This window comes from Equus caballus, chromosome 4 (assembly GCF_041296265.1).
Source record: "Equus caballus isolate H_3958 breed thoroughbred chromosome 4, TB-T2T, whole genome shotgun sequence".
Taxonomy (NCBI): domain Eukaryota; kingdom Metazoa; phylum Chordata; class Mammalia; order Perissodactyla; family Equidae; genus Equus; species Equus caballus.
Genome location: NC_091687.1, coordinates 60,807,576 through 60,819,788, shown reverse-complemented (window position 1 = coordinate 60,819,788; position 12,213 = coordinate 60,807,576). Strand labels below are relative to the sequence as shown.

Genomic DNA, 12,213 nt, shown 5'->3' with positions numbered 1-12,213 from the left:
ATTATTTTATCCTCATCTCACAGATGAAGTAAGAGGGGCCATTAAGACTCAGTGAATGGTTAATGTCACATAATAAGGAAAGACTCCACCCCAAGTCTTCTGAGTCAGCCTCATGGCCTCTTTCCTCTCAATCAGGCTGTTTTCTAACCTTCCAAAGTGACCCACAGAGTGATAGTTTGAAAAAGAAAGCCACATCAAAAGTTGAACAGCATTATACAAACATGGATTTTTTTCGTTCAACTGAAGACACTGGAAAAGACAATCCGAGTAACCCAAATTTTAAATGATCTCCCCCATTATGGTGAATTTCAGGCAGATTATTTATAATTACAAATAAAGGAGGTGGGATCTTTGCTAAAATTTAGCCACAGGGGCCCAAAACTTACAAGATCTGCTCTCAGTCCCTTCCACCAAGAAGTATCTCCTCAGGGAGCCTTGGCTGCCTGTGGTCACGTCACGTCCAAGCCCATTCTTGATTTGTGGGTCAGAAGAGGGGGGAGGAGCATCTAGGCTCAGGCTCTCCCACATTCTTTCCCATCATCTCACAATGGTTGCTCTTTGCCTACCTGCCCCAGCACCTCCTCTCACTCCCAAACACAAAGGAAGAATGCAAAATATCAAAGCAAGGTCTAAATTTGTCGATTAGATTTGATTATTCTTTCAAACATTGAGACAAACCTCTAGACTAAACAAAAGCTGTGTATGAATGACTGAGAATAAAGATTGACCCCATTTATAAGAGAGAAAGTTAAAACTCTTTATCATTTCTCCTTAAAGCAGATGTGGATGCTGTTTAACAACACACACACACACACACACACACTACTTTTCTAGTTTCCTTGTTGAAGAAGAAAATGTCTAATTTACATGTAGAGCCCACAAATTATAGCCATACCAGACAAGGAAGCAGATGAAGATTATGATTGATATTCCAAAATTTCCGTCCTGATTTCCCCATCCTCAGAATTAGCCACTCTATAAATCAAACCGACATATGACCATCTGATGTTGAAACCAATAGGTCACATCTGTGAAAAGCATCAGAAACATAAAGAGCTGGATTCTTCTGTTTTCTCTAAGAAAACACCACCCCCTCCGCTATCCTCACCACCATTTCCACCATTATACCCTAAAATATCCTGTCTCTTCTAAGAAAATATCAGTTTCCATGTGTATTGGTATAAACAATGGCCATTTTTTCTCTTCATTTGCTTGTGTAGAACACTAGGAATTGGCACTATTTTCCACAGTAATGTTGAATGAAACCTTGGCTGTTTCTAGGTAAATAACTGTTGTCAAGACATGCATGTATATATTGTCGACTAGTAATCTAATAGAGATAGAAGTCTCTCATTTCTTAGGAGCTTTTCTGTTTCTGCTGATCCGGGTTAATATATCTCAGAGTTGAAGACACAGACTAATAATTTAGGAGCTGTAAGTTTTGCTTCCTACTCTTACCGACATCACCTGTGACTCCTATGACTCCTGACCTTGGGTCTTCTCTCTCCAAGAAGCTCCAGGCACAAGTACTCATGCTGTATGTACAGGTATGTACTCATACCTGCATGAGGGCAACACTGGTGACCCACCATCCCTGGGACATGTGTTCTGAGCTCTTTTCCAGGTGTGGTGAGGGATTTATAATTATAAAATGTTTAGAGCTGAAAGAACCTCATAGACCATCTCAACCAAATTCCTCGTTTACAGCTAAGGAAGAGTGTAAGAGACCTCTTCAAGGTCATACACCTAGTGGACAAGCCTCCTCGGTCTCCTGATGCCCAGTCCCATTCTTTCCCTCCTCCTTGTTCCATTTTAACCTGAGTCATTTGTACACTCGCAAGTTCTCTTCGGTGACCCTCGCACACCCTTGCCGAGTGGCTGATGAGGTCGGGGGCAGCCCCTGGCTACCGAAACAAATGTTAGTCTTCCTGAAGCTACCCCGTCCCTACAGGGTTGATCTATGGCTTCCTTCAAACTGCACCCAAATCAGGAGGCTGTGAGCCATCACCAACCTCAGGGCCACGGTGGCTGTTACACTGTCATCACATGGCTAGAGTTTCACGTGTTATGGGAGAATTTAATAAGGTACCCATTAAATGGAATTAGGATTAGGAATCAAAACTATTAGGGAGCCTTTAAGACCATGCTGTTGTTTTATATATTTGGGAATCTCAGACTCATAGAATTGATGGAATTTGCCAAAGTTACCCTTCACCTCAGGTCTGGCTGTCTCCACCAGTACAGGCTGCCTCCTACACACTGGAGGGCTTTTGCCCATGAAGCTCGATCTCTGCAACATGGAACCAGTGCCTAGAGTTCAATGCTGTACACATAGCCCTTCAAACATCGACTGGCTAATTATTTAAGGTTGGAAATTCAGTCACTTTAGTTGGCCCTACATCACTGGTACGTTATTAACCATGAGGTTTCACTCTGCACACTGTGTGGGTCAGCTAAATCAAACAAAAAATTCCTTCCATCTGACTTGGATAGGCAATCTCACTCAATACCCCTTCAGAGACTAGCTTTTGGTTTCTTTCTCCAGGTGGGCCAAATTTTAACTTCATCTTTTTCTCTGTTCTTACATTTTCTGAAGACTCTGCAAATGGCGCCTACTCTGTGGGCAGTGAGGACACCCAGTCCGCAATCACCAGGTTTGTTATCCTAAGTGAGTCCATCAGAGCGGGTGTTCTCTCCACAACCTCCGCATCCCAGCCCAACTCTTCACAGATGCCTGTAGGATAGACTGAGCCTTCTGCTCAACAGCCCAGGGGCATGGGGATTCCTGTCCTCTCGGTTAACAGCTGAAAACACAAGAACTGTTTGTGTGGGAAGGTCTGAGGGAAGACATCCTCCGTGCCAGCTTCTCTCTTTATCGTGGGCAAGGAGCAAAGAGTCTGTGCTCATGCTCAAGCCCAAATCCAAGGAACCATACCCGCCCCCCAACACAGCCTGCAAACCAGGCTGGCATGTGTAAATTCTTCCTCCTCTGAAGGGATGAAGGGATTTACCTGTGTGCCCCTTGCACATCCAGGAAAATCTTCTCTCTGCAAGCTCCTCAAATGCCCTATGTTCGTTGGTAATCTTACTGCCTTACCAGAAGGTTTCCACTGTTGACTCCACTTGACCTCAGTCCTCTATCTGAAAGAACCATCCTTTTTGAGCTACATATATGAGCTGTCCAGCCAGATCACCCCCATCAAAATGGCGATCCACGGAATGACATGTTGCATCCAGATTGCTCTCATGATCTGTTGGTTCTACTTGTTAGCTGGCTATCTTAACTTAAAAAAAGAAATAGAAAAAACCCCTAAAAATATATGGTGAAGTAGGAAATGGCATCCTCCCGTTTGAGAAAAAGTTGGCAGAGTGGGTCAGCAGTCTGGCCTGCAGTGGCAATGCTATCAGGTTGTAACTAACAAACAGCAATAATAAGTAGGATGAGGGTGAGGCTGCATTTAATGGGTGCTTATTACACGCCAGGCTACATTCTTTATGCTTTACACATACAATCTCATTTAATAATGTTTCCAGTGGAAGCAGATTGGTCGCACTTCTTTCTCTTTCTAAGTCTTGATCTTCAGATCTGTTACACCGAGATAATAGTTACATCACAGGGTCACTGTGAAAATTAAATGAGGTAATGGAAACAAATGCAATTATAAACTCTAAAGTGCTTTACAAATGCTCCTTATTATTATGGAGGTTCCATTTCCTCCAAGAGCATTCAAATATAAAGTCCTCAAGCCACAGCTGAGTCCTGACCAAGCATAGATGTCCCCTGGCAGTCAATCTTGCACTTTCAAACACAAAGCAAGAGACCCAAGTACCAACTTCGAGAAACCAGCTTCATCCTTCCAAAAATTTGACAGAAGGTTTGAAACTAAGTGAATGCCAGCATACAAGTTGGAAAGTCCATCTCTCCTTCCCCCTCCCAATAAGGCAGTGACATAGTTAAAAAATCTGCCTGGGTTTTGACACACACACACACCCCATCTAGATGTGGCCATGAAAGCAGAAGGGGCTGCCGACATTCAAGTGACCCTTGCTCTCTGGAAACTTTGCCGGACTGAAGAGGCCCCTGGAAGCCCACTCCCTCAGACAAGGAAGGGCATCTTAAAGGGGCTTCAGGACCCCTGTGTCTTTCTCTGGGCTGCGTGCTCCAGGATTCTGCTAGGAACATATAGTTTGTTTTTTAAAATGCTTTTAATGGTTTTCCTTTTTGCGAGTTAGAGTTTTAAGGGTTTTCCCAGTATTTATTTTAAAAAATAAAGCCCTGTCCCTTCAGGAACTGAATTGCACTTTCACATTTTCCACTTTCTTCTCCCAGCACTCACTTCCTGGAAAAGGGCCAAACGGAAGGGCGAAGTTCTGCCCAAGGATGCCCTCGGAGGCGCTGCATCGCCTTCTCACAGGGAGGGAGGCTTCTCACATCTCCTACACTTCTGCAACCTGGGAGACGACAGCCTTCTGATTTAAATTGCCTTTTAGGTAGATTTACTCACTTTAAGACAGCAAGCTGTATGTTCTACTCTGTTGGATTTTCAAGGGGCCCTGTCACCACAGCCTTAAAACAGTGGGCACTGTCAGCTGTGATGGAAAACAAGGTGCCAGTCCTACTGGCCAGTGAAGAAAATACCGCAAGCAGGCTCCATAACCACCATGTTACTGACAGAGAGGAGGCAGACCTTAGAGGTTAAAAAAAAAAAAATGGTCTCTGGGTTTGAATTCCAGTTTCACTATTTATTAGCTGTGTGATCTCAGGTCAGTTACTTAACCTCTCTGAGCCTGAGTTTCCTAACATGTAAAATGACAGTAATGATAGTACCTACTTTATAAAATGATCATGCAGAAAAAAATAGTGAATGTAAAACTTATTTAGAACACTCAGTAAATATTAGTGCTGCTATACCCTTGGTATTAGTTTCCTGTGGCTGCTGTAACAAATTACCACAGACTGGGTGGCTTAAAGCAACTGAAATGTATTCTCTCCCAGTTCTGGAGGCCAGAAGTCTGAAATCAAGACGTCAGCAGGGCTGGTTCCTTCTGGAGGCCCTGAGGGAAGATCTGTTCCCTGCCCCTCTTCCAGCTTCTGACGGCTGCTGGCAAGTCTTGGTGTTCCTCACTTGTAGCTGCCTCCCTCCAGGCTCTGCTTGGGTCTTCACACGACCTTCTCCCCTCTGTGTCTTCTTCCCGCCTTTTCTTATAAGGACCGTTGTCAATGGTTCTAGGGTCTAATCCAATATGATCTCATCTCGAGACCCTTAATTACACTTGCCAAGACCCTTCTTCCAAATAAGGTCATATCCACAGGTTCCAGGTGGACGTTCCTTTTGCGCAGACCACCACTCAACCCACTACACCCTCTCTCGAACTAAAAAAGTCAATTTAGGTCACACAAGCCTCTAACTTTTTCTTCCTGTGTGAAACAGAACATGGGTCTGTTTTTCCCCACAGATTTCTTCACTGCTCCTGTTCCACAGCCCCTCTGATCAAGTTCTTCAAAGTTATAATACCTGTTTTCTCCCCGTCATGTGGGTCACCAGTCTGCAGATAGAACACAGGGGTGTAAATGATGGGAGGTGCACAGATGGAAGAAAGGAAAGATGGCCTAGCCCAACCCCTCGTGCCGTTGACGAGGTAACAGAGATCTGAGAAGCGCTCTGCCTTGTCCTGGTAGTGCCGGTAACACGATGGCAGAGGCGTCATAGAGTCAGGCACCGGGCCAAGGGCCTCGCCTTTCTTCCCTGTCACCTCTCACCACGTCACCTCCCACCAGGCCCCACAGTTGTAAGGTCACCTCCAGCATTCTATAAGCCACGTAAGGGGAGCCAACATGCCTCACACCCTACTCTGTGCCCCTGGTTAATTCTGAAGGTCACACCCATTTTAATCCATGGCATTAAGATGTAAATAGCCAAAGTTAGATCTGCCAGGATGCCAATCAACCTTTGAGTTGCTTTTCTACAATTTGGGGTACAGGAGAAACTTTGGAAAATGCTTGCCATCCTACAAAGGGCAATAAAATCTTCTAACTTCACTTGAATCTTTGATCATACAAATAATTTCATATTCTGAAGATGTGCCTGATATATCAATTGTTTGGAACTCAAATACTCCATTCTCCAGGATTGATATTAACCATAATGAATAATCGCCCAGGCTAAAGTCTACAAAATAATACAATGTAATTACAACAAAAAAAGAAATCAATATTAATATTAATAATATAAGTAATTAAACAAAGAAAACTTAAATTGAATTGGAAAGTTAATTCTTTTATTAATTTGCCCAGAATTTCAGCTCAAGGAAAAATAGGTTTAATAAAAGGAAAATGAGGACATAGAAGCGAGCTTTAGAAAAGCTAATGGGGGCTTCTAGATATGTTCAAGGGTATTAAAGGGCAATCATATTTAATTCCATTTGAATTTATGGATTTTTTTTCCAAATGGGGAAATATTTTATAGCTCTTTACAATTTTCAAACTGTTTTCAGCCCAAAGTTTCATTAGCAAGAGCAACCAGATGAGTGGAGATTTTATCAGGCACCTACACCAGATGAATTCCAGCAACTGATAAATTAGCAACTGGGAAGAAGTTATTACTGGTCTCTCTCAAACCCTCACTACTCAGAGCGTGGTCAGGAGCATCAGCGTCACCTGGAGCTTGTTAGAAATGCAGAATCTCCTCCAACCCCAGACCTATAGGAGTCAGAATCTGCATTTTTAACCAGATCCCATGGGATTCCTACGCACATCAGCGTCTAAGAAGCAACGCTTCTGCCAGTGAGCAACAGTGTCTTTATGAAGTAAAATAGTGTTAACCAAGGAACAATGCTCATAAAGAATATGCATTTGATTTTTAGTTCCAGAAATGTTGTGAGTCGAGTTAAGATCCTCCTTCCCTTTACAAAACAGGGATGCTGGATAAACTACAATTATTTAAAAAAAAAAAAAAAGCCAGACCCAAAAGACAGAAAGGGAAATTTCCAGTTACAAAAAACCCACAAAGGAACTCACAGCACATGAGCAAATGCAGCAGAATCCTGGGGGATAGCACACTTGGTTGCAGGCCCTAACAGGAGGGACTAGAGTCATAAAATCCCCATGAAAATCCGAGATGAGGCCTTGGACCCATAGGAAGTGTGATGCTAGAACTTAGATTCCTACATAAGCTCTGTCCCCTTTGTGTAAGGGGAATGGGAAAACTTCCCAAAAGGGCCAGGGAAGAAGCAAAGAAGTGTCAGGTCTGGTGGGCCCCCAGGCCCCAGTCTGTGCCACATGTAGATAGGGAGTCCGAATGAATACTATCCACATGGTGCTGGAATCTCAAACTGACAAATTACGGTGAAAATTCATCCTGGACAAGTGAAATCCTTGGGATCCCCCAGCCCTGGCAAATATGAAACCGCTCTGTAAATATAGTCCCACAAACCAGGGCACATAGGACTCACACAGACGAAAAATAATCCCAGCTGAGAATGAGTCCACAAGCAAAAATTAAAACCACATGAGAAAAGGATTAATTAGAAGACGGCATTGTCAGGGACCCCAAATGGTGGATTAGCACACCTGAGAACGTGAGAAAATAGAACCATTCCAAAGAGACTATAGTTTTATTTAAGCCTCAAAGCAATGTGCTAAATAAGAAATTGAGCCTCAAAGCAATTTATTAGGTAAGAAAATCAAAGCTAACAGGTAATTTACAGACGAGGAAACTGAAGTTCAGAGAGTCTAAGTGCTAATAAGGATTGAGGGCTTAAATCCAGTCCCAGTGCTTTTTCTACCACATCACATTTCTTTTCTTAATAAATGTATGACTAACTCATAATTGCTAGTTGGATCAATTCTTTGATTCATGTAAAACAGAAGAGAGAGAAGCGATTTTCCTAGGTTGGGAAGGGAGAACTCTCATTCAGTTAATTTGATCTTAAGCAATGCTTACACAAAAAAGGAAGGAAGTGGGTAAGGATCTTTATGTACGCAAGACTTCTTATTGGGGAAAAAAGGAGGTGACAATGTAAGAATTCTGAGGCAGATGGACAAATGGGAGGTAATAGGTACATATCCATGTGAATTTCCAGAATGTTCAAAAGACAAGGATTGATACCTTGGCAGTTGTCTTTCTTTTTTCAAGGCAAGATGTCAGGTAATCTCTGGAACATGAGCCAAGGTGAGCTTTTGCTTTCACTCCTGGAGCATCATCACAGTGTCCCTGAAAGGCTTCTTGAAGTGGCAGCTCTAACCCCCAAACCCTCACGCAGGGTGCAGAGGGATCGGCGCACAGCTCAGGCTTTGCAGCAAAGCCATAATTTCTCATCTCTTACCCCTTCACTAAATTACAATTAAATTCCATCATTCAAGACAGCCTGATCTTGAGCCAGATGCATATATCACAAGAAGGCATTAAAATCTGACCTTTATATCCCCAATAAGAAATGTCATGAGTCCATCACAGAATCATAACTCCCTCTCGAATTAGAGCTAAGAAAAGTCTGAACTTCCAAGAGGATCTCTTTGATTACAGGCAAATCTGAGGCCTTCTCTAGTAACCTCTTAAAATTCTGAATTCTAAAGGAAGAAATAAGATGACTTTTGTGTTTCAGAGCAAAATTAGTAGTGAGTGAGTAAATAGCAGGGTGTGAAAAAATGCTACATACAAAAAACGAAAGAGGAGCACACTGGTACATCTCTTCAAAGTCAGTTTTATTATTGGAAACTTGAAAATCAGTAACATTTCAGCAGAGGCCCTAAAACCCAAAACAATCATCTATTGGCTCTTTTGCTGGCTGAGATTTACATCTGGCAGTTTCATCAGCATAGTACCACAGAGGCTCTGCAAAGAGTACTGTGGGGCTTGGTGACTTCAGAGCTCGCTCTTGGAATATTTATCATTTTAGTTCAGTAAATAGCTAGTCCTTTGCCAGTGGGGAGATAAGCCAGCAGCCTTATCAGTGTTGGTACTTTCAAAAGGTTTCCGTTCCACAGCACACTGTGGAGCATCCATCTTTCCTCTGATGACTACCCGTGCCTGTGAGAGTGGAAAGTAGGTATTTAAATAGGAAAGGAAAAACTTAGCTGAATAATAAGAAGAGGAGAGACGGGGACAGGGAACAACCAGAGACAGAGATTCAATAGCAATGGCAGCTCAGCTTTGCCATGGTTGGGGACGGTGACAGATGGCTATAAGGAGATTCTAATTGAAAAGCGAAGACTGAAGCCATACATAGGCACCTCCACCTCCTTCCACACAAAAGCATATTTGGTGTTGAAGGGAAAGTGATGACAAATCAGGATGGCTTTCCCAACATCCATTCATGTCTTCATTTAGTAAATATTTATTGAGCTCCCACTGTGTGTGTATATATATGTCAAAGACGTATCATGAGTGTAAGGAGGAGGAAAAGAGATGATAAAGTATACATTAGGTAGAAAACACAGTTAAAAATAAAATACCACTAATTCAAAAGAAGAAGAGGAAAACATGCTAATGTGGGACCAAGTAGCTTCATGAAGAAAATAATATTTGAGCTGGGCCTTAAAGAATAGGTAAGATTTGGACATACAGATACACTACTGGGAAGGACAGTATTCTCTCCACCACAAACAAGAGACCAAGTGAATCACTGGGCTGGATGCGCTTCTCAACCTTCTCTGCGTCTGCGAATCACTGGGGAGAATTTTTAAACTATTGATGCTGGCACCCCACCCCCAGATATTTTGATTTAATTAACCTAGGGTGAGACCCAGGCATGAACAGTTTTGCTTTTTTGAACGCTCCTCAGGTGATTGTAGTGTGCAGCCAGGGTTGAGAATCCTGAGCTAGAACAGAGCACGCATGGAGACTGGTATTTGCCTCTGGAAGTTTGTACCACAACTTCATAAGCATCCCAGCTCCCAGTGTGCATCACTCACGAACTGGCACAATTTCCTACAGATAAGACATAGGAAGGGAGACCAAAATAAAGTATTGACTTTGACATAGTCATAGTCCTTTGGGAGCTTCCATTTAGCAGATGAAGAGGTGATAACAGGAAATTCGTGGGCACTATTTGGTGCTCTGGTGGACTCCCTCCAGAACTGCTCTCATCTGGAGGAACCGGCTACATGGAATCATGAGTGTGCATAATGCTACTTTGGGATTTGGATTTGAGAACAAAGCCAGGAACACCTGATGGCCTCATCACTTGTGATGGCCTCCGTGACAATTCAATAAAGAAAGCACAGGCTTTTCTCAATGAGAAGGCACCTTTCAAAGTTTAAACTTTAGAAGGTATGATGTTGCAAGCTTAGGTGGGCCAAGTGTTAGCACTAGGCAACAGGAAGTTCTTTACATGTAAAGCTTGGGATCATGTCTGAAAGAGGGAAAATGGATTCGCATAGCTTTAGAGAGGATTCCTACTATAAATAAGTAGAGTAACTTGTGTTCTACTTATCTATTGCTGTAAACAAACCACTTAAAAATGCAGTGGCTTAAAACAATTTATTGTTCTCTCTCATCCTTTTGTGAGTTGCCTGGCTCAGCTGGCTGGTTCTCCCTTGGGTCTCTTACACAGATGTGGTCTGATAGTGGCTGGAATCATCTGAAGGCTCAACTGGACTGGGCATCCAAGATGGCACACTGACATGGCTGGTTAACACTAGCCACTAGCTGGCAGCTAAGCTAGGACTGTTTACTGGAATGCCTACATCTAGCCTCTCTATGAGACTTCAGTTTCTCACAGTATGGCGGCTGAGTTCCAAGAGACAGGAAGTCTGGGTCCAGAAAGTGGCAAATATCACTTCTGCCATATTCTGTTGATCAAAGCAGTCACAGAGCCTGCCCAGATTCGAGGAGAGGGCATATAGACCCCAGGTCTCGAGTGAAGAATGTAAAAACTTTATAACCAGCTTTAATCTTCCACAACTTGTGTATAGATTAGCCCTTCTTATTCTCAACACCATATATCTGAGCTTTAAATAGATATTTTTTCACAGTTCTTTGATAGCAACTCCCACAGCAAATAAAAAAGAGCAACACTATATACAATAAGAATATAAAAGAGCAATATGTACTCTTCTGCACTGTAAGCTCATCACCTACATGTCTGAATTGTTTTTTTCCAGCAGTCAGGATGAGTTTGCGCTAAACATCTCTTCTCTCTACCTAGTCCCCTTGATGACCAAAAGCACACGTCTGCAAAGACAGTGAGAAGGACAATCAGTGGACCAGGGCACAGATCAGGGCCACACACAAGGGTCAAATGCATAGCCTGGGCCTTAAAGCCACTCTAAAATTTTTCCACACGTTGTGACTGTTGGAATTCTGCCAATGTCAGCCCCACCGTCCGTAATGATCCAGTGCCCAAGAGCTTCTGCATCGCTAAATGTTTGCGGGGCTCAGAAATCAATATTTAATCACACTTAGCTAGAGCACAATATTCTGTACACTCAGCAGTGTACATTTTTGGTTGCTGGGTATATAAAAGGTAACATGGGAAGCAGAACATTTCGTTGGAATGAGCTACATTAAAAATATTACCACTGTGGTCCAAATCACTGTTAATAACATCTGAGTGCTCATTTTGCGAGGGTCCTGCTCCACCAGGAGTTTTAAGACGATACAAAGGAAATAGAAGACACTTTTTTTGACCTCAGAACAATGTTACTCTTTTTTTTCTCAGCCCTTCTCTAGGAACATAACAGCTAGATTGCTTCCCAAAATCTCTGTCCATTTTAAAATCCTGTTCAGAGTAATGGGAATATCAGCTACCCCTGCTTTCCCGGTTGCCTGGTAAGCAGTTGCAAGTCTTTTTTCAGTGAGGAGCATGTTGAGAAACTAACCTGGCCTTTTTGTAAGCTGTTACAGGGCCCCAGGGGTGGCCAAGTCCCTACTGTCCTTTCTCTGTCCCTAAGAGACATAATTCACACAAATACAGCAGTGACATCCTTTCCCTTTTTCACAGGCTGGCTTTCATATCACCTAAAAGCAGATTTGTGTAACACTTCCTAGATGTGTGCTTCTTAAACATTAATGAGCATTCAAACCTCTCCCTGCGATCTCGTTGCAATGCAGCTTCCAATTCAGAGGGTTTCACACGGGGTCTGAGATTCTGCATTTCTAACAAGCTCCCAGGTGGCGCTGATGCTGCTGGTCCTCAGACAACACTTTGAGTAGCAAGGATAGAGGTGACTACGGAGAGAGCTTTACCTGTTTCAGGCAGTGTTCAAGGGAA

General features: G+C 42.9%; 1 long non-coding RNA gene across 5 annotated transcripts in view; it reads right to left on the bottom strand.

Annotated features, from left to right (window-relative positions):
• LOC106783078 (uncharacterized) overlaps positions 1-12,213 on the bottom strand; it is a 259,582-nt gene that overhangs the window by 111,165 nt on the left and 136,204 nt on the right. Inside the window, exon 5 of one of the 5 annotated variants that reach the window (XR_011438192.1) lies at positions 3,442-5,547. The exons of the other annotated variants lie outside the window; for them this stretch is intronic. This is a non-coding gene — a long non-coding RNA (uncharacterized lncRNA). Of the gene's footprint in view, positions 1-3,441; positions 5,548-12,213 lie in introns of those variants that run through there. 5 annotated transcript variants of the gene reach the window in all.